This window comes from Helianthus annuus, chromosome 9 (genome assembly GCF_002127325.2).
Source record: "Helianthus annuus cultivar XRQ/B chromosome 9, HanXRQr2.0-SUNRISE, whole genome shotgun sequence".
NCBI classification, from domain to species: Eukaryota; Viridiplantae; Streptophyta; class Magnoliopsida; order Asterales; family Asteraceae; genus Helianthus; species Helianthus annuus.
The window spans coordinates 134,826,101-134,847,483 of NC_035441.2; the positions used below are offsets into that span (position 1 = coordinate 134,826,101).

The 21,383-nt window shown below is 38.5% G+C and overlaps 1 non-coding gene across 1 annotated transcript; it reads left to right on the forward strand.

Annotated features, from left to right (window-relative positions):
• Positions 1-19,652: 19,652 nt before the first annotated feature.
• Positions 19,653-19,758, forward strand: LOC118482362. The gene has a single exon (XR_004868403.1). It is a non-coding gene; the product is annotated as a small nucleolar RNA R71 (small nucleolar RNA).
• Positions 19,759-21,383: the final 1,625 nt, after the last annotated feature.

Here is a 21,383-nt window from a genome sequence, read left to right on the forward strand (position 1 = left end):
GTATAAACTACAAACCATAATACATTAACCATAATACATGATAGTTGATTTATAATACAACACATGTGTGTATAAACTATAAACCATGAATCATTAACATAATTTTTTAAACAAATTATATCTATTCATGTACTCACTTACTTTATTATGTTATTTTTCTAATTTATAAAAGGTAAATAAGCTTATCAGGAAAAGATCACATTTAAAATTGTTTACTGATATAATTTTGTAAGGAATACATATGAAAACTAATAATAAATTGTTTAACCGTAATAAGTTGCTAACACAAGTAAAAAAGATCACAGACCTCTATTCACAATCTGGAAATAGAAGACCTGGATGTCGATCAAAACATAGAACCCCAAATCTCCCAAACGACTAGGCCGTTTATGGTAATTATAACATTCCCGGAACCCTAACAATAATCGGCAGGAACACGTCTCCGGCATCGATATCGTTTATCTCCAACCAGACCTCAACCCATCATCACAATCTCCGATCTGGTCTTGTAAGACCCTAACAGCCATCGTTATACTACCATGGATCAACACCGAAAACCATCACCATTGAAAAGGATAAACATGGATTGTGGTTGTTGATAACGATACGAGTCCATCAGAGCCGTATTAATCACTCACCGACGACGCCAATGGCGGGTCGGTTGTCAGAAACAGTTGGCTCCTCTTATCTTTGTCGCTCTCGCATCTCTTCTCTATCTAACTAGTGAGAATATGATTAATTCGATGATGAGGATGTAGCGGCTAATCTCTGATGACATAGAAAGAGACAACGGAAAAGCTTGGATCAGGATGTATAGAAATATCTTAGGGTTTGTGTATTTGACCCATATTCTATACCCATTTCCCTTCATAATAAACCAATATCTTTTACTTGTAAAATGTAACAATTAATTTTACAATTGTAATATGTTAATTATTTTTTGAAGGTCGCTTATTTTCAAAAAAACTAAAACCTATGAGATCAAACTTAAAGGTCGCTTATTTTCAAAAAACTAAAACCTAGGAGATCAAACTTAAAACCACAACGAAATAATAGGTCGTGTTTCATAAAACATTTCACTTATTTTGGCTCTTATTTACTATGAATATACGTATTACTTTACATTTTCATTTCACCCAACTATTTATCTTTTTATGTTTTTATAGCCAATGGTCCACTTAAAGACTCAATAACTAATGCAATCGCTTGATTGAAATTGTTTCGAGTCTTGCCTTGCAGGGTTTTTACACATGATACACATAGAACCAATTTAATGCAACCTTACACACAATTTGACTCTTTTTAAATAATAATGTTTTCGTTTAACACGTAAAGAAACAAATACTTATGTTATTATGCATCAAAATAACCGACTACTTAAAGATGCGTGCAATCTGAGTTATTGAAATTGTTTTACCTTGTCTTTTCGTTTTTAGGCATATTATACATGTAAATGTAAATAAAAACTTTAGCTATTACGATGCTAAAAAAACCCATCCACCAGACGGGTATACTACTAGTTGTTATAGAAATAATAAAGCTCTAGTGTCTAGATTAGACATGATAGTTTTAGTGGGTTGAGATTCGAAGAGCATTAGGAGGCTTGAGACAGAAGTTACTTGATTAGTCCTATAAATACATATGTGTGTATATATATCATATCATAATTAAATTTTATTGTGAGGCTTGTGTCATGCAATTGATTGTTTTGAAATTTGTGATATGATCATAAAACCATGTAGTTAAATCACAATGAGCTGTGATTTTAAAAGAAAGAGTAATATTACAATGAGTTGTGATCGAAGAAGAAAGAGTAATATTCACAATGAGTTGTGATCATAAAAAAGGAATTATTTTAGCGATTTTTAAAGATTCTTTTAATCACAATGAGATGTGATGAAGATAGAATATAGAATTCATTAAAAGATATTGGTGATGGTAATCCAAGAATTTCAATGAGTTTTGGATGAGATAAAACCTTGTTATATATTGACATTCAGTCGTAGATCGAACCGTTTATATTATGGGTTAAATTGTGACAGTGTTTACACAGTTATGGGTCGGAGTTCTGCACAATAATGGGTCAAAATTCTGCACATTTATAAGTCGAAATTCCACTGTATAATGAACTAAAATTATGCACTTTTATAAGTCGAAATTCTGCACCTTAATAAGTCGAAATTCTGCAGTATAATGGATCAAAATTCTACACATTTATTAGTAGAAATTCTGCAGTATAATGGGTCAAAATTCTGCACTTTTGTGGGTTGAAATTCTGCAGTATTTGGGTCAAATTTCTGTAGTGTTTTGGCTAAAATTGTGTGCCATATGAGTTGAAATTTTGCATTCTTTTGTGGATGAAATACTGCACAAATTTGAGTTAAAGTGCTGTTGTTTGTAGTTAAATTTCTACAATGTTTGCGGTTAAGGTGTGAGGTGTTACTTTGGCATTCAATAAGTTATTAATACATTATTTCTTCTTTTAATCATCCTGACTTATCCGTATATGAACATTTCAGGAAAATATATCATAAAGGCTGAATAGAAATGATCCAAGTCTTATGTTTGAAGATCGAATATTGTATCTTTTGTCAATGTTAACTGAGTAATTATGCTCTTTTGCTTTTAAATATCTATATTTTATTATTAGCTTGTTATGTAATTAGTTTTTGTAAATACTACAAGATGTTATGTTATGTTCAGTTTTTTATTAAACTTTGTAAAAAATGGGACCTAATTTTGTATATGAAACCAACATTTTGGTAATTAGAATACTTGTGTGTAACATGTAGCCACTTGTATTCTCTAACCCATAGATCTAGAGATCACAAGCTACTTACAGATGATATGATAATCAGAGAACCTTTCTTTAAGGTCTAGATGACCTTGAGGAAGATAAAGATTTTGTCCAAGAGCAACAGATACAATTTAAATATTTTTGGGAGTCTTCATCATCAAGTAAAAGAATAAAAGGCAGGTTTGAATAAGAGTGATTTTAGCATCAGCAGGTCTAGGGGGAGATTGTTCGGTTATATAAAATCTTCTCATGATGAAAGTCAAAAGCCAAGGGAACCATCTTCCCCGCCTGATGGAATAAGTTGAAGTACAAGCATTGGTCCAAAAGTTTCCCCCATGAAAGCTTCTTAAACAACCACCAAAGTGCTGTAATAGAACTACTTCTTCAAAGAATATGATAACATAAGTAAAAGTGTTGATTGTCAAAGTACTGGTCAACTAGTCAAGTCAACATAAGTCAAGGCCGAAGACCAAGTCAACAAGTCAAACATGACCAGAAGTACTGGATTCCTTCTAGCGGTTTTGAGAATCCAACTGTTATCTCTTTATTTACAGCAGTTTCAATGTATTGGGAACTTTTGTAACCACCCAGTAGTTATGGTTGTTCAGAGTCGCTTTAATTTCTATATTTATTCAAATTTTTTTAATCAAAAACACATACATCACACTCTCTCAGATCCAATAATACATAACAGATGTCCATACATAACAATCTCAATAATAAATCATAATCACTAAATTCGAACTCAATTCACATATACGTATCTAAATTTTATCTAAATTATAAATCATATCAATCAACCATACTGTACTTTAAAAACTGCAAACTAAGAAAATTCAGTTAGTTATTCCTTCAAACCCCATATAACTTCTCATATGATGAAGTGTAAACTCAAGGACATGTTAATATAAATATCAACAGAGAATAATGAGATAAAAAATTTACACAAGTGACAATTATGCATATGAAAAGGAAGTGGTGATGAACAGTATTTAGGTTTTTTTTTATATTTTATTATTTAATTTAAATCCATAGGTACTTCAGATTAATTTTTCAAACATAGATCATCAAACAACTACTTTGAGTGAGCTTTGCTTTTTTGATTTTTATAGTTATTTGGTTTAAAAATGGTAGTAGTGACTTTGAATTAGGTTTTTTTTTTAATATTAATTTACGTATAATTTAATTTGATTTTTCATTAATATCTTGTCTTCCTTAACTTTTTCAATGAGTAGTTGTATATAATTTTGGTATAAACTTTCTTAAATTTTATTGAAAACAGAGTTATATTCAAAATAACGTCTTTTCTATCGTGTACTATAAGAGTGCCGGAAACAATTTTATTAAGAAAGAAAGTTGTGTTAAAAACGTATTTTTTTTATCATAAACTATACGGGTATCGTCACCATACCTGTACCGTGACGAACCAAACCGATTTCGATTAAACAACATTTGTACCGATTGGTAGTCTCGGAATTGATATTCATTTTTATTTGCGATTGATTTAACGTATGTGTCGACATTCTTTTGGGCATATCATGAATTTATTTTTTCAGTTCTCTTTTAGTTGATATATCGAATCCTGGTATGGAAAAGAACTGAACCGATATCAACTGAGTTCCGCCGCATAGCGCGGGAGAAATCCACTAGTATACAAGATTACTAAGTGCATACCTAGTGGTTCTTAACTGAAAAAATAACATGGTGAATCTTGATCAATCACGATATTCAAGACATAACCAAGCAAATCATGTAATTTGATGAAAGTAATTATTGAAGTAACCTATCCTTATAAAATTTGTCATATAGAAAGTAAATATCGCCGATGGCATTATAGCCTAGTGGCATCTTGGGGGTGAGATAAGTCTTTTGGATCATTAGGTCCTGGGTTCGATTCTCACAAAGGGGGGTTTTTCCCAGATTTATTGGGTTTCCTCCTAAATTGGTGTATAGGCATTATAGCCTAGTGGAGATAGATATGATCGGGTGGTTCTACTGGTGGCACGATGATACTCTAATAGTCCGTCAGTGTTGGGATTGAACCCTAACAGAGGAACAGATAATGTAAAGCCAAAACCGGATCCCATCAGTGGACACTTAATAAGCAGCAGTTTACTCTAATCTCTCCCCTTGACAGTGGTTATCTAACAGCTGATGGATGTTAAGTGCTGCTCAACTACAACAACTGATAAACCAAACTCTGATGATTATCTAACAACTGCTGAAGACAAACTCTGTTGCTCTATCTACTGCTGTATCCTAAGTACTGCTGAAGACTCAAGCACTGCCCTCTCAAAGACTGATCACCTTTGAAGAAAGTACTGAAGACTCAACATCCGTGCTAAGGCTACAACAGTGTAACGTGAAGCAGTAGTTTCCTTATGTTTTGTATTTTAGTGATTATCAAATGTTACATAACAGTAGTTTGTATAGAACATTATTTATAGTTTGTTAGGTCGTTAGATGTCACTATCATGGTGACGTCAGCTGAAGCATATCAGTAGTTTGGTTTGCCTATAAGTATGACAGTACTCTGTACTGTTACACTTGATCGTTTTGAGTGAGTTTTTCTCCTCAATTCATCCTTTCATCTTGTGCAACCAACTCTGGTGTATCAGGCTGAGGGGGAGTTTAGATTGTAAGCCTGCACTGTAATCTTTTGCTTTTATGTAAATCGTTTGACTCAATGAAAAGCAATTGTTTATCAATCTACACTTTCCTTTGTTTGTGTTTACAAAGTTTGCTACTCATTTCCGCTGCATTTATTCGTTTCATGCAAACAAACACAATCACAGACAGCCCTCAGATCCTAACAATTGGTATCAGAGCCTGGACAGTCAAATTCGATCTTACAATCAATTTGACATAACAGTTCAGCTCAAAAGTTATTGATACTAAAGGGTTGGTTGTATCCAGTTGAAAAACAGAGTAACGAGTGAATCATGGTCAAAATGGTTATTCAAAAACTCTGTAAATCAACCAAGATGTCATATGACACACAAATCTCACACAACAAGTGTTTTCATGCATTTGTCACTCATAGTTTTCAGATCTGTAAAATATCTGATAAATTATGGGATCGTTCGATGCTTTCAAAATTGATTTCAATTGTTGTTTTGATATTTGTGATGTTTTCAATAAACAACTAAAGTATGTACCTCAGTTCAGCAAAACTTGTGTTCATCTAAAACACTAGAATACTGCTGAAAAGGAAAAGAGGGAATAAAACTTTGGTCAAAATCTCTCATGTGCTCAAAGGCAAGTTGAGTACCTTCAAAAGGACCAAATCGACTTTGTCTAAACACATTGAGAAAATAAGGTGTCAAAACTGTCCTAATCTTAGGTAATGTGAGATCTGTAATGAAACATGATCAAATATGGTCAGATCTCTCAAAACATTGCTTCAAAGTGATTATGGACAAAGCATGTTCAAAATATAATCTCCTAGTGAGTATTTCTGAACATGTAATATAAACAGGGTAAAAAGGGAAAATGAACAAATCTCAAAGTGTAGCTATCTCAAAACTTTTGAAATCAAAAGAAAAGAGCATAAGCAGAAAACACTTTTGAGGTTAAAGTTAGGTCATCAGTGGTCATCATGCAACTGTGTGCATTTATCAATACAGAAATTGTTCTGGTAACAATGGCATCTCAAGTGATTGTGCTTAAAAGGGATTTACAATCAATTGACAAGAAAATGACCCAAACAATGGTCAAAATAACTTGAGAATAATATGATCATGAATTTACTGGAAAATTGTCGGATCCTTTTGTTTTTTTTTCTTTTTTCTTCAAAACTTCCTTTAATTTTTGCTAAGGTGTTTTCTTCTATAATAAAAACCAGATGTATTTTATTTATTTTAAAATATATTTTGATCTTTTTACTCATTTTTTATAGTAAAAGTTCATCTCTGGTCTGGACGTAATTACCTTATTTTTGTGTGTAATTACTATCCTTAAATTTAATCAAAAGGAAATGGCACACATATCGAGATCATATTAAGCTCAAGTTAGGTTTCCACTAATCATAAATTGATTGCAAATTGACTTAGACTACTGAGATACTCATGTTCTAGATCCAGTAATTAGACACAAAATGAGCAGCTCATGTAGAAATGTCTTCATCATCTGGGATGCTAAACCACTGTCTGAAAAATAGACAGATGGCAAAACCTTGAACAAAATTTCTGAGAATCACTGCTACAATTTAATCTTGATATTATGCATCTAAAATGTGTGCTGTTAAGAATAGCATTTCTGGTACTCAACAGATGATAGACAAGAGATTGTGCTTTTACAAGAACAAATCATTTTCTACATCTGAACAAACAGGTGCTAAAAGATTTTGTCAAAAGTCAAAACACTGCCGCACAAACAGTTGTTAAACATATGATCCTCATTGGTTTTTATCCACTGTTGTTCCTAAAATGCTGTTGTGCCATAACATCTGCTCTCTAAAGTCTGTCCACTGCTATAGTGTCAACCTCTGCTCTTCAAAAACACTGATGTTTAAAATCTTTGTTCCATCCACTGTTACACCCACCATTTCATTTTATTACCGTTGTAACTACTGATACTTGATCCATCAGTAGTTGTCAAAACAACTGTCCTCCATCATTTACCATTCCATCAGATGTTTGACACGTGGTCAGTTTTTAGCCTTCAGATCAAAATAACCGCTGCCACATCAGCAATCACTTTTTCCCTAAATAAAACCATGATTAAATCCAAACAGGGTTTTACTGTCGAATTGAATTCCAAAAGTTCTCTTCTCATAACAGTTTCCCTCTCATAACTCCAAAAACTTCTTCGATCTTCTTCATCCAATATGACGAAACCAAAATCGAAGTCAAAATCAAAACCAGCATCTTCTTCCACAACAGCAGATGCCACTCAAATGGCTGCTGGAACACCGGAGATTCGCTACAAATCTCCACACAACTATGTAGGTATACTCACAAAACCTACCGATAACCACACCTTCGATTCCATCCTTGACATCCTTTCTGCATCAAAGTACAAAACTTTGATAACAGCAGACACTCCTATTTACCTTGACACCCAGAGAGAGTTCTGGAAAAATGCCACCCTTGAAAAACAAGGAGATATCATCGCCGCAATCAACTCCTCGATACAGGGTAAGAAGGTAAATATCTCACCAAAATCCATCTCTGAAACCTTTAAACTCGATGATTTAAATGGAAAAACCTCTTTTACAAAAGAGGAGTTGGTAAAGGATTTCATGAAAAGGGGCTATGCAGAACAACCAAACAGGGACACCCTACAAAAGGGTTACTTTCCTTCTGCACCCAGATTTTTATTCCACACACTGCTCATGTGTGTTTCAAATAAAACAACGTCCTTCAATGAGATACCAACAAAAATCCAATGCCTGGGGTATGCAATTTTGAACAATGAAAACTATAACTACTCCCAGGAAATATTTGATGATTTGGTAAAGAACGTTGATAATAAGGCATTTCTGCTCTTTCCGAGGTTTCTAAGTTACTATTTTGAACAAAAAATTGTCGAGAAAGAGGCAGAAGTGCCCAAACAAGGTGTCTCATTCAAAATAAACAGTTTAACAATAGAAACTTTTTCAAGAATGATGGCACCAATAAAATTAAAAACAAAAGAGGGTGAGCAGGTCTTAGAAACTGCCACTGACCCTCAAGAAACCACTGCTGAGCCCACTGCTCCAGGTGATCAGAGTAGCACACCCACTGCTCTGAAACCCACACCTGCCACCACCAAAAAGACCAAAAGAAAACCATCCAGAAAACCCACCAAACCCAAAACAAAGGCAACTCTGGAAGATGAGATCCCAGAGCAACTGCCAGTGACAGCACAAAAGTCACCAGAAACCACTGCTGCTACTTCCTCACAGCAGTTGGTAGAAAGATCTCAACCCCAGCCTCAAACTCCTCTTGCATCCTCACAAAAGGATCAAGTTGTAAGCACAGGGACACCACAATATGAAGCTCTAGGTCCACTCGGATCTATCTTCCGCAGTCCTGATCCCAAGGACATGTCTCTTTCAACGCCCATACCCTCACCAATCACATTACCACAATCAATAATACCCCTGTTGCATGCAGTTGATATGGCACAGACACAAACCAGTTCCTCTCTATCACCTGTTACTGAGAGTGTACCTCCACAAGTGACTGGGTCTGATGCTCATACCTATGTTATCCCAGCAACAGCTGAGGAGGTTACACCCCCTGAGTTACAAGTAACTCTCGGTGGTAGTTCAAGTGGAGCAGCAACTACAACTGATGGATCAACAGATCTTCAGTTGGACAGTTGTTACATTACTAAGACTCCCTTGAAGGCAATTTCTTCCATGGCAACATCGGTAACCACCAGCAAGTTATCTTTAGCTGCTGGTAACATCAAAGGTTCATCGGTTGCTGAAGAAAGAATTCCCCAGTACCAAGAAAAAGGGGCATCAATGGATGACTTTTGGGCTACAGCTCCTAAGTCACACATTGATACAACCACTGCTGGTGGGGATTCAGATGATCCTGTTAATTGACGTGCAGTCGTAGGTACACGCAAATTTAATCCCAATAACAACTATATAGATAGCGGCAAGTGGGTATCGAACACAGGGAGTTTGTGGAATGTGTGTTATTTGAAGATTTATCTAAATTACCTAAAATTAAACTAATTGCAAAAGAAATAAGATTCGAGAGTTTATGTGAGTGAATTGGTTTTAGACTAAATTAAACTAAGTAAATTGCAAGAGAAAAGTTTGTTTGTAAGCAAATTAGAGACAAATGACCATCCTAGATTTCCGGTTTGTATCGACATTCATATTATCATTCCACTAGAAAGAACTACATAGACATAGCTCATGTGTGATTACTTGCAGTGATGAAAGGGAACTAAGTACTCAGATTCCTAGAACGTGAGGTTGTTACCCGATGATCAATCAACTCTTACCCAATCCTAATTCTACCCATGATATCTCGATTGCCAACGGCACCAAGAACGTATGGTTTCAAACTAGAAAATCATAAGAATTAACAAGTTACTAACAAACAATCACACACCATAACAAACCAACCATCAAGATTAAGATTGCTATTCTAGAAATTAGGAAATCAAATACAAATTGTCTCAAACAAACCTTCAATCTAGGACAGTCATAAAGTGTTTAGCCAAGCATGGCTCGAATCAACATCCTAACAAAGATAATATTGTTCATACGGATCAAAGACACAAACCGAATGTTAGAGATTGTCCAAAAACAAGCAAGAACCAGCCAATTCGCCCCTGGAATGCCCCCAAAACCAAAAATGATTGGAATATGTGAAAAGACACCATCAAAACCAACTTAATGTGGCAGTTACACTTTTTCACGCAGCCACCACCGTAAATTACGGCTGCACCGTAATTTACGGTGGACTTGATATGTTTATGGTGACAGGAGACTGATTTACGGTGCCAATATTTGATTCTCAGGTCCACCGTAAATTACGGTGGAGCCGTAATTTACGGTAGTGACCTGAATGTCCTTCTTTGTCTTGTCTTTTGTTCCATGCTCGACCCGTTCATCACCAAAGTCTCCAAAGCTGCATTTAATCCATCTTTTAGCTCCCAAAATGCACCTGAAACATAAGCAACGGTAGTTATCTAATTCAAGATAATTACACAATTAAGTGGAGGATTATTTCATCTTTTAACACGCTTAAGGGTTGTCCAATGGACCACCCGTCACATCCCCACACTTAACCGTTGCTTGTCCCAAGCAACTCATCAAAGCAATTCCAAAACAAGTGATCAAATTAACCCAAGCAAAACATGCAATCTTTTTACCAACCCCTTTTTGACACCCAAGCAATGCACCCCTCTCTAATTCTCTCCTCTCGGCTACAAGTGAAAACTAGCAAAGATAAGCTAGACACACACTAGGCAAACGGGCGGGTGCACAATCATAAGCTTGTACCTAAATCGATCATTCTCCTAAAATGGGTCAAACATGAATGCAAATCAAAGGGACTTCAAGGTTGTAACGCGGCTAGGTGTATAGGTAGGGAATGGAATATATATGAAGTAGCGAAAATTCGACCCGGTCTTTTTATTACAAACATAGACAAACGAACAAACAAACTCAACTACTATATACAAGACAATTAAACTTCTCTTTTTTTTTTCATTGCATTTTTTTTAATTAGCAAACAACCATACAATAAAGCATTAACCATATCTACTTCAAACTAGCAGAACTACTAATACTATCACTAACACTATAAGACCGGGTCAAATTTGGGTAACTTTTTGGGAAACTAGCTAAGGGGTAACAAATGATCGGCTTTAGGCACAAAATTGGCAACTAAATGTCCAAACCCCCGCCCCTCTCACTACCAAACTCATATATATAATTAATGAGGTCCAACCCCCCAAATCCCACACTCGCACACACTATGACGAGGCTTTCCTAAATGCCCTTATCCTTTTTACATTCATGCTCAACTAAGGACTTAAACCGCATTCAAGCACAAGTTCTAATGCACCCCCACCCGTAGCCACTCTCATCAAAGACAATCATTATTTATATACAAGTGTGGCTACAACTCTCACCAAGAATGAAAAAGGTATCAAGGGTTTCCGGTGCATCAACTTGGGGTAAATCAGGGCGTTTAAATTTTCACATCATTTCGCTTGGCTCAAAATTTTTCAAAAACTCCAAAAATTCCCCCCATCCCCACACTTGGGATACATTGACCCCAATGTATGGCTTTGGAAGGCTTTGATCACTAACTCAATCAACATCGACAAAAGCTTTTTTACTCAAACCCCAAATTTCTTTTTGTATTTTTCATTTTATATTTTTTTTATGCTTTTCTTCTTTTTAACACACGACACAACCAACAAACACCAACCCAACAATCAACCACATAATCAAACACCACCCATCCTCCCAACCATAACCAACATAAAACCAAAAATATGTACAAACTATACACAAGAGAGAATACCACCTGATTAATAGTAGCGCGGTCCTGGAGGTCCAAAGATGGATGACATCATATCATTCCACTCTCCAAATCCGAATGCGCCGCTGCTACTCCCTGCTTGTTGTTGCGCTCCCTCTTGCTGCCTCGGGTCAAGCCATTGAGAATGGTGAAGTGGTGGAGTCGGGTATGAAATGCTACCATCATAAGGCGGTAATGAGGCATAGTCCACATGTTGTGGGTCCTCAACAACCGGCCTTCCGGCATGCCAATCCGCATGCATCCTCCTCGCCTGATCATCATGATATCGATTATTAGTGTCCACTTCTCTAGAGTATGCGAAAGTACGGTTCCATGCCTCATGGCGATCGAAGCTATGTTTTAACGACCGCTCTATGCTTGCACTATTCCTCGTGTTTTGATCATACAACATCCTCTCCGACCCCGACCATGTATCAAAAATAGATGCCGGCGGACGTTGACTTTCAATCACCTCTTGCATTGTACCACTATAAGCCCAACCCGGCTCATACGATTGTTGCGCATAATCATAGAACATACTACCGTGACCTCCACCATGACCCCCTTGACCCACATTCAAGTTCACCCCACCTTGCGGTTGCTCCTCATAATCTTCATCCCCGCTTGGGATCTCTGCTTCACTCTCGGGTTCATCCTCTTCACCCGGTAACAAATCCCTTGCATTCGCCTTAAGAGCTCTCCACCTTTGGCCTTGTGACTTTAACTTGTGATAACGCTCCGTCTGGGTATACGTCCAAACACTCCCCAACTTATCCAACGTGAAAGGCTGGTGCCTTTTTGTTGCTCCCCGATCTTCCGATGTTAACGCCTTCTGTTGTTTCATCAATCCCGTAATTATTCGACAATAAGGAACGATGTCTCTTCCATACTTATTTCGGCAGATCCATAAGTGGTGCATGATAAGGTAACGTATCGGAAAACGTGGAGCCCCATGCATCAACGAATAAAAAACAGGTATCTCTGGAAACCTCACCTGTTCTTTGTCTCCCCTTCTTGGAATGACATTGAGAAGGCAGATTGTATGCAACAGTTTAGCTTCTATCTTCAAATTCTTCCGGTATAGAATACCACTGTATTTACCGGGTAGGAACAATGCTGCTAACATGTCATTCCATCGAACATGTTTTTCCGGGTTAAGCAAGAGATCATCGAGAGTGGGAATCATGTACTCACGAGCTGGGAGACTGTCATACTTCCCGAGCTTCTTTAACGTGTCGAATGACATCTCCACCGGTACCCCGTGCACCTTACCAATCAACTTCATCTGTGATGGCTTGTTAAAATTGTGACATTTTAAGGTTGCCATCCACTCTTGTATCTCTGTCATGAACAGGTTACTCTTGTCTTTGTCAAAACATTTGAGCGCCCCTTCCCAACCTAGCGCCCGAAACTTATCAAACACCCCAAACTGTTGGAACTCCACTTCCCGAACCTCTCGTTCACAAATGAAAGCCGCTGCCTTGTTCTTCAATTTATTCATGCAGTCATGGTAGAGTGTCGGTTGCCACTCCTCAGCTTGATCATCTAATGAACCCGAATTCCACACCGGCTTTTCACTCGGATCCAACTCCATCTCTTCTTCGCCTTCACTTTCGCTTTCACTAATACGACCCATATATTGCCTTTTTCGCGGTGGTTGTTCTTTTTGTTTGACTTTGCCTTTTGATGAAGATGAACTTGATCCCGCTTGTTCCTTTGTCCTAGCCATTTCCTACACACATGAAACAAGCAACAAAAGCAAACACCAAATTAAACCCTCTCTTCAAAATCATCCCCACACTTGCTTGTTATCATGGTGGTAGATGTTAGTGAACCAATAATATCTCAAAAATTTTTCAAAAATTGGGCACGATGTCTCTACAATGTAGAACATCCCAAAAGTTCACTACTTTAACCACAAATCCTACATCTACAACCAAAACCATGTTCAAATAAGCAATTTCATAATCATATCTAAGAACAAGCAAGTGGGCATGAACAAGTAACCTAAATCCCTTACTTTTCACAATGTAGCACCAAAATATACATAATAAGCTTTCATACCTTTGGTTAAAGATGCAAGAGTGCTTGTGAAACAAAAGCTCCCAAAACCCCCAAATTTTTCAAATTAGGGTTTCGAATTCGGACCCCAAAAGTGCGTTTTCTCTGAAATCTCTCCTCACAATCGACAAGCTTGTGAAAAATTAGTCAAGTTAGACTAAAATTTCACTTGATTTGGACAGAAATTTGGAAAGTTATGGAGGATGGAAGGTTTGGGAAGAAGAAGAAGGTTATGGAGAGTGGTGGTGGGACTTGAGAAGAAGATGGATGATTGTAAAGTGAAAGAGAATGGGTGGATGGGGTGAAGTCACGTTATTATTCGTTTTATTATATATTTTTTTTATATACAAGCGGACCCCAAACGACGACAGCAAAATTTCTGCGTATCGTAATTTACGGTCTCACCGTAAATTACGGTGAGACCTGAACATCAACTTTGCACCGTAACACATTAGACTTCTACCGTAAAGCCTCAACACATTTTAATTCCACCGTAAATTACGGTATGACCGTAAATTACGGTGAACACTGAACATCAATTCTTTCATCGTAATTCAGTAGACTTTTACCGTAAAAGCCCAAAAGATTGTAATAACCACCGTAAATTACGGCTATACCGTAATTTACGGTGCACACTGGGCATCTTTGCTTTGCCAAAAATTGAGGTTTTATGTGAAAATTTTTAGATTTTTTAATTTTTTCGATTTTTTTTATGTTTTTTTTTTAATTTTTTCAAAAACTCGTAAAAATTACCCTACCCCCTCAAAAATCCCGTGTTGTCCCCAACACAATGTAAGAGCAATTCGTGACCCAAACATCCCCACACTTGTTTCGAACACGGACTTCGAGGAGCTATGGCAATTGTGCAAATTATACAAAACAAAACAAACTACTACTATATACACTACCGAACCTGGGCCTCTCATGGTTGTTCTTCATCGACCGGGCGCAAGATGTAGCCCGCTTTGTCAAGCTCCAAGTTGTTGATGTCATTTCCATTCAAATACGGTTTGAGCCGATGCCCATTCACCGTTTGTTGCCTATTGGATTGTTCGTCTTCTATATCAACATCACCAAACTTTCCCACTCTTCGGATGATGTAAGGACCCATCCACTTGCTCTTGAGTTTGCCTGCAAACATCTTTAACCTTGAATTGTACAACCACACCTTTTGACCCACTTCGAAGTTCTTTTTCCTTATCTTTGCATCATGAACTTTCTTCAGTTTGTCTTTGTATGCAGAAGCACATTCATAAGCTTCATCTCTTATCTCCTCGATCTCGTTCAATTGCAACTGCCTTGTTCGACCCGCTTCGTCATAATCCGCATTAACAGTTTTAATGGCCCAATGCGCTCGGTGTGCTAACTCCATTGGTAAATGACACCCCTTCCCATACACCATCCGATAAGGGGTGGTTCCAATTGGAGTTTTGTAGGCCGTTCGATATGCCCACAACGCATCATCAAGTTTACTTGACCAATCTTTTCGATCCGTTCTCACCGTCTTCATGAGAATTTCCTTAATTTGACGGTTGGACACTTCAACTTGTCCACTTGTTTGCGGATGGTACGGTGTCGCCACACGATGGTTCACATTATATCTTTTAAGCAATTTTGCAAAATTAAAATTTTTGAAATGTGAACCGCCATCACTTATTATCACCCTTGGCACACCAAAACGAGCGAATATGTTGGATTGCACAAACTTACACACTACGGAATGATCATTGGTCCTTGTAGCAATGGCTTCTATCCATTTTGTCACATAATCTACCGCAACCAATATATACAAGAACCCATTCGAATTAGGAAACGGACCCATAAAGTCTATCCCCCAAACGTCAAATACCTCCACTACCAAAATCGGTTGTAACGGCATTTCATCCCGTTTTGAAATACTTCCCACTCTTTGACAATTGATGCAATTTCGGGCATACTCACAAGAATCCTTGAAAATCGTGGGCCAATAAAACCCACTAGATAACACCCGATAACCCGTCTTGTTCCCACTAAAATGCCCTCCACATGCCGACGAATGAGCATGGGTCAAAATCTCTAGAACTTCAGTTTCGGGAACACATCTCCTTATCACTTGATCGGGTCCAATCTTGAACAAATCCGGTTCATCCCAAATGTATTGTTTAACTTGACTTAGAAATTGTTGTCGTCTCTTCTTCGTCCAATGATTCAGAATTGCACCCTTAGCCAAATAATTCACATAATGAGCGTACCATGGTGCAACGAAAGTAGAAACGGCTAACAATTGTTCATCGGGAAACCGCTCATTAATCTCACTCGGGTCGTCGACACCTTCCAATGGGATCCGCGACAAATGATCCGCAACAACATTTTCACACCCCTTTTTGTCCCGGATCTCTAAATCGAATTTTTGCAACAAAAGCACCCAACGGATCAACCGGGGCTTTGCATCCTTCTTTTCCATTAAATATCGGACCGCACTATGATCCGAATAAACAATCACCTTGCTCCCCCAAATGTAAGCTCTAAACTTGTCCAAGGCATACACCATCGCTAATAATTCTTTCTCAGTCGTGGTGTAATTCAGTTGCGCCTCGGACAAAGTTTTGCTTGCATAATAGATCACCACTGGTTTCTTATCAACCCTTTGACCCAAAACCGCTCCTATGGTCGTGTCACTAGCATCACACATAATCTCGAACGGCTTCGACCAATCCGGTGGTTGCAAGATAGGAGCCTTCACCAACTGTTCCTTCAACACATGAAACGCTTGCAAACATTCGTCAGTAAAATCAAAAGGAACATCTTTTAATAATAAGTTACATAAAGGTTTTGTAATTACACTAAAGCCTTTAATAAACCTTCTATAAAACCCCGCATGTCCCAAAAATGATCTCACCCCCTTAACATTCTTTGGTGGGGGTAGAGATGAAATTACCCGAATTTTTGCTTTATCTACCTCCATTCCCCGGTCCGAAATCACATGCCCCAACACAATACCCTCTTGAACCATAAAATGGCTCTTTTCCCAACTTAGGACCAAGTTTGTCTCTACACACCTTTTCAAAACTTTTTCTAACTCATCAAGATAAGAGTCAAAACTTGGCCCAAAAATGGAAAAATCATCCATAAACACCTCAAGAGACTCTCCAACCATGTCCGAAAATATACTCATCATACATCTTTGGAACGTGGCGGGAGCGTTACATAGTCCAAATGGCATTCGCCGAAAAGCAAATGTACCATATGGGCATGTAAACGTGGTTTTGTGTTGGTCGTCCGGGTGAATAGCAATTTGATTATATCCCGAGTACCCATCCAAAAAACAATAGTATTTTTGACCGGAAAGTTTTTCAATGATTTGGTCAATGAAGGGTAACGGGAAATGATCTTTGGAGGTAGCGGCGTTTAATTTTCTATAATCGATACAAACTCGCCACCCGGTTACCGGGCGAGTGGCAAGTTGCTCACCTTGCTCATCTTTAATTACCTGAATGCTTGATTTTTTAGGCACTACCTGAGTCGGACTTACCCACACACTATCCGAAATGGGGTAAATGATCCCCGCGTCCAACCACTTGATAACTTCTTTCTTGACCACCTCTCTCAGGTTCGGGTTTAACCTTCTTTGTGTTTCACGGGTCGGCTTTGCGTCCTCACTTGTAATAATTTTGTGCATCACAATGGACGGACTAATGCCTTTTAAATCGGCTATCGTCCACCCAATCGCCGCCTTATGAGCCTTTAACACCCGTATCAACTCCTCCTCTTGAGCTACCTCCAAGTTGGAAGCAATGATCACCGGTAAAGTGTCATTCTCCCCCAAGAATGCATACTTTAGGTGCTTTGGTAACTCCTTTAACTCCACACTTGGTGGACTTTCCAAAGAAGGTTTTGTGCCCGAATCAATTTCTACCGGTAATGTATCCATTTGGTAGGTCCATGGTGGATTTCCTTCCTTCACCGCAAGAGCCTCTTGCTCTTTCTCTTCTTTTTCCAAATCACATGCGTGCACCTGCAAAGACACACCACGAACACAAGAACCCAAAATCTCTTCCTCGAACTCCTTTGGGTCATATTCATCTATGAAGTTTGCTACAAAACACTCATCATAAACATTAGTACCATTAGTAAAAACGTTTAATCTCATCTTTCTATTACCGAATGTCATGTCGACCGTACCATATCGACAATCAATAACGGCATGTGCAGTGTTTAAAAACGGCCGACCCAAAATAATATTTTGTTGTTGAATTGGGTCCGCGGATGAGTAGTCTAGCACAAGAAAGTCCACGGGATAATAGAACTCATCAACCTTAACTATCACATCCCGTACAATCCCCCGAGGAAGTTTATGAGACAAATCGGCTAATACCACCGTTGTCCCAACCCGTTTCAATGGACCAAAATCATATTGGTCATATAACCCCCCCCCCCGTAAGATACTTACTCCAGCTCCAAGATCCAGTAACGCCCTCGCAGTTTGAAAATTTCCTACTTGAATATTTATAAAAGGCGTTCCCGGATCTTGTAACTTAGGAGGAAGATCTCCTTTTAAAACCGCACTTACCCGCTCCTTCAAATCAACCAATTTAGGCACTTTTTGTTGCCTCTTTTGGGTACACAATTCTTTTAAAAACTTTGCGTAAGCGGGAACCTGTTTAATAGCTTCAAGCAAAGGAAGATTGATTTTAACCTGTTTAAAAACCTCCCACATTTCCTCTTTTTGAGGACCCCGTTTTGAAATAAAATTCTTTCTACCCGGATCTACTAAAGCCGAAGGGAATGGCACTTCACTCAACCCCTCACTCTCATTTATTTTTTCTTTTTCTTTATTAACTTCGGGTTTTTCAAAATTGGGTTTTTTAGAAGAAATAGTAGGTGGCTCATTTTCTTCCTCACTCTCTTGACCCGTTATATCCTCAACCACCCCATCAACCAAATCCGGTGAAGGATTGGTTTTGTACTCTTTCCCACTTCTCAAAACACTTACATGATGAATGTTGACATTATTACCTCTTGAAGTACCATGAGACGGATTTACCTTAGTGTCACTTGGTAATTGACCTTTGCCTTTCTTCAATTCGGACACCTCGGTTGCAAGTTGACCCATTTAGGTGGTCAAAGTTTGAATCGCTTTATCTCGGGCCTCGTCTTTTTGAATGCGAGCATCATCCATTTGGTTCCTCTTTTGCATCTCCGCTTGCATGCTCTTCAACATTTCCATCATTTCGTTACCACCCGAAGACCCCATTTGTTCTTGACCCGTTTGGTATTGCTTTTGATAACCTTGATTATTTCCGCCTCGGTATCCACCTTGGTTATTGTAAGATTGGCGTGAACCAAAGTTACCTTGGCTACCTTGAAAATTCGGGTTTGCTTGATTTGAAGGGTTCCCATATCTAAAATTCAGGTGGTTCCTCAACCCGGGGTGGTAGGTATTAGAGTTCATGTTGTTATAATTCCTACCACCTCCTCCTTGACCTTGACCTTGAACCGCATGGACTTCCTCGTATTGCCCGTCCAACATCCCTTGGCAATTTTCAGCCGCATGACCTATTTCATTACACAAAGCACAAACATCATATATTTGGTTAGTGGTTTGAACATTACCATCATCTATGGCGTGCACTTGCGGTCGGGTAGTGGTCGGTCGGGCTCTTCTCGAGGCTTGAGCTTTCCTTTTTGATGTAGTTGCCATGCTTTCTAAAAACTCCCAATCATCATTCTCATAATTTGTTCCGAAGGTCCCACCGGTAATAGACATCAAATTACGTGCATCTTCGGCACTCAACCCCTCATGGAAGGCATTCATCAACTCCCACAATTCAATTCCATGATGAGGGCAATTCTTAATCATCATATTGAAACGCTCGAATGCCTCATGAAACATCTCACCATGTTGTTGTTGGAAGCTTCTCAACCCCTTCCTTGCATCGTTGGTCTTTTGGGCGGTGTAAAACTCATCCAAGAAGGTTTGTTGCATCTCCCCCCATGTATATATGGATGCCGAAGGTAACGTGTAAAACCACTTCTTCGCCTTATCTTCCAAGGAAAATTGGAACAAAACCAATTTAATATCGTCAGCCGAAAACCCTTGACTCCTAAGAGTGTTGCAAATTGAGTCATAAGCCTCTAAATGAAAATACGGCTCCTCCGTTGCCAACCCCTTGTACTTCGGTAAACTTTGCAAAGAGTTGGTTCTTACTTCAAATGTTCGCCCTTGATCATTATGAGGAATGACTACTGGTGAAGGGTTTTGCGTGATTACCGGCCGAAAATGTGCTTCAATGCCCCTCACATTTTCTCTAAGGTGTCTCCTTGGTACACCATATCTACCTCTTGGAATAATAGGACCATTTGGCCTTGGTACTTGCCCTTGTGGTGCGATTGGTTGTTGAAACTGTTGTTGTCGCATCGGTGGACGTTGAGGTGGTCTTTGAAATTGTTGTTGCACATGTTGTGGCCGGACTTGTTGCAATGGAATAGGTTGTGGCATTGGTGGCCCTTGAGGTCTTGGCCGAATGTGTTGTGGTATAAGTTGTTGTTGTGGCATTCCACCAACACTTGCCATCCCTTGGGATTGACTTTGAATATACCCAAACTCCCCTTGATCACCATAACCTCCATATCCGTACCCATCATCTTCATAACCCTCATAATCTTCAAATCCCTCATCATAACCATCTCCTTGAATTCCCGAGGTCTGCCCAAATGGGATGGTCGAATACTGAAAGCCCGATTGTTGTTGTTGTGGTCTAAAAGATGAAGTAGTATGCACGATAGTTGAATTAGGAGCAATTGTGAAGGTGGATGATGATTGACCCGTAGTTGGGGGAAAGAAGTGGGATAATGGTGGGATTGTGGTGGATGGGTTGTAGGTGATGGCGGGTTCAGCTTGAGTGGTAATTGGTTGGGTGACATTGGATGGTGTAAATTCGGCGGTGGTATTAGGTAATGTGGTGTTTGGTGATGGTTGGGTGGAAGTAGGTATAAAGGATGAGGATGATTGAATGGTTGTATGTGGAATTTGAGAATCAGCCATGATGTTTCTCGGTGTGATGGGTGAAGTGGGTGAACCAATGATCTTGTTTTCTCGTACTAAAACTTTGTTTTGTCTTAACGTTCTTTCAATTTCCGGATCAAACGATAGCGGTGATGACCTGTGAGAGCCTCTAGTATGCATACACCTGAAGTACCTGCACACTAAACACAACCAACGTAAACCCGAAAATAACAAACAAAACTATTAAACTAACACACGTTGCGCACTACTCCCCGGCAACGGCGCCAAAATTTGACGTGCAGTCGTAGGTACACGCAAATTTAATCCCAATAACAACTATATAGATAGCGGCAAGTGGGTATCGAACACAGGGAGTTTGTGGAATGTGTGTTATTTGAAGATTTATCTAAATTACCTAAAATTAAACTAATTGCAAAAGAAATAAGATTCGAGAGTTTATGTGAGTGAATTGGTTTTAGACTAAATTAAACTAAGTAAATTGCAAGAGAAAAGTTTGTTTGTAAGCAAATTAGAGACAAATGACCATCCTAGATTT